Genomic DNA, 2,376 nt, shown 5'->3' on the forward strand with positions numbered 1-2,376 from the left:
GTCTTTTTCTGAAAAGACATAACTATTTGAACAGCCACACTTTTTCCAAAACAATATGTCTTTTGCTCAAAGATTATATCCCTCCATTTTTCATTCACACCAATTAAACCCAACGAAAACATTGGGAGTTGTGAACAGATATCTGGTTACCTATAGTAGTGGATTTAGTACGGTACAGTAATAATGGTCGTATCATGGTGCTCTCTGCACAAAAATTAATCTAGGAATTGTGGACGAAAGTAGTTCTACTATTTAACATGATTTTCTTAATATTATTAATAAGAAATGTCTTAGTGTTGTAGCCGTAGAGCAAAATGCTGTTCACTTTTACTATGACATTTTGAGGAGGACTTAAGTAGTTAATGTTTTCAAAGGTGATCACCCCTGTTGTTTGTAGTATAGTCATAAAGGGCTTCTCAAAAGAGTAAGTAAGAAAGAGATTTGAAAAGCAATCACTATCTTATAGGCATTCTGATGGTAAAACTAACGATTACACGACTCCAAAAGTGGATGCGGTCAGCCTCAGAGGAAAGGGGATGTGACTAGGATTCTGGTGGGGGTTAGAACATATACTTGAGAATAGTAGTACTAAGATGTATTGGAACAAGATATAGTACACATCGCCTCAAACCAAAAGGGAAAAAGAGGACCGACCATCAGTCATTATTAGGTGATATACACAACTTTATTTTCCTTCTCTATGAGCTAGTTTTCAGCCTTCAAGCTCTACTTTAAGGAAACCCAAACTTGCAAAGAACTTGAGCAGTGTCTTTTTACCCCTTTGCATATCACTTAAAAAGACATTCTCTTCCATGGACTTTCCATTGGACCAATCTCCTCCTCCTTCAACAAATTCAGACTTTTCTTTATCTTCATTTTCTCTTGTCACTTATTGCTCCGCATTAAGCATCATCATTTCTGGGGTTTCTCTAGGATGTGTCATATCGGTTGCTACCTCTTCATTCGAACTCAACTGGATATTGAAATGTCAAAGCACATTTAATCAGCAATTAGAACTATATAAATGAGATATACAATGCCTTTGATAACTACAAGCTAGAGGTCTCTTGAATAGCAGAACATTTCAGGTTTCTGAGCATACATAAACAGACCCTTAAACTTGGCCTCAGCTGCACTCGAACTTTGACATTGCACATCTAGCTATTTCAACTTGGTCTCAACAGACAAATAAACACTCCAACTTGTCCCTATCGTGTCTCATGGACACTCGAAGCTGACGTGACACATACATTTTGGAGGTGTCTAGATGATCATTTTGTAAGTTAAGAGTGTTTACTTGCCAGTTGAGTCCAAGTTTGAGTGTTCAAATGACACGACGGTGTTACAAGTTTTAGTTTTTGTGTCTCTGTAGTTTATAAGCTTTTGATTGTTTGAATGCAAACTTTCTTGTGTTCTGATAACATACATGTCACACAGCTTTACAATGTGATCAAGAAATTCTGCTATAATTTCACATTTTCATCTCCAAATCCTGAATATGGACCAATTGGTAGTATTTGCTCATTCTTGGTAATTTAACACAAGCAGTCAAGCACAAATGACTCAAGATCAAATGGTAGATTGTCTCTATATCATTGTAGTATACCTTATTTATTTATTATGAATAAAAAACGGAGAAGAACAACATTTGATAAACAAAACTTCTCCAAACAGGTGTTTTTTAACAAATATATGACGGGGGCATCATCTCTTGCCAAGCCTATAAAGAGAGAGACTTTTGAGAGGTGTCAGGCAGTTTATCTCAGTCACCTTGAACTCCTCCAATTTCGATCAAACTGAGCGCTCAGCAACAACTTTGTCTTTGTGAATTTCATTTAACAACACATTACACTCTTGTTTATTTGATCCAAGTGAGCTTTCAGAAACGACTCTGTCTGCATGAACCTTTGAGGTCAAAACTTGTGTTAAGCCAGGAACCAAGACAGGAATTCTTTCCTCCATAACTAGGACCGACTCATCTGTTGAGCCCAACACTGCATCATTAAATCGAGTGCCATTCATGCCAATGGCTTTTGCTTCCATTGCGGTGTCCTCATTTCGACGAGTGTTCATATCCTCGTTTACTTAAGAGATATTTTCCGCGATTATAGCTAGAACTTAGTTAGTTTTTTCCTCGTTTACATCATCTTCTAGGTCTACAGCAGTTGGTGGAACCAAATTCTCAGCTGTTAAAATTTCGGGATTAACTGCAGATTCTTCAGATTTGTTCTGAACCAGGTTCCTCTTCTATAATTGTCTGCAGCTCAGCGTTGTCCCAATCTTCATAAACTGTTATCGTGTTCTTTGTTTCCCATGTTTGTGTTAGCCCATATGTTATTGGGCCTTTAGTTTATGGACCTTTAGGTTATTGGCTAT

General features: G+C 37.2%; 1 pseudogene; it reads right to left on the minus strand.

Moving 5' to 3' along the window:
• Positions 1–660: 660 nt before the first annotated feature.
• On the minus strand, positions 661–2,332 carry LOC124894261 (annotated as a pseudogene).
• Between the last annotated feature and the right edge of the window lie 44 nt (positions 2,333–2,376).

Source organism: Capsicum annuum, unplaced genomic scaffold (assembly GCF_002878395.1).
Source record: "Capsicum annuum cultivar UCD-10X-F1 unplaced genomic scaffold, UCD10Xv1.1 ctg72370, whole genome shotgun sequence".
Classification (NCBI taxonomy): domain Eukaryota; kingdom Viridiplantae; phylum Streptophyta; class Magnoliopsida; order Solanales; family Solanaceae; genus Capsicum; species Capsicum annuum.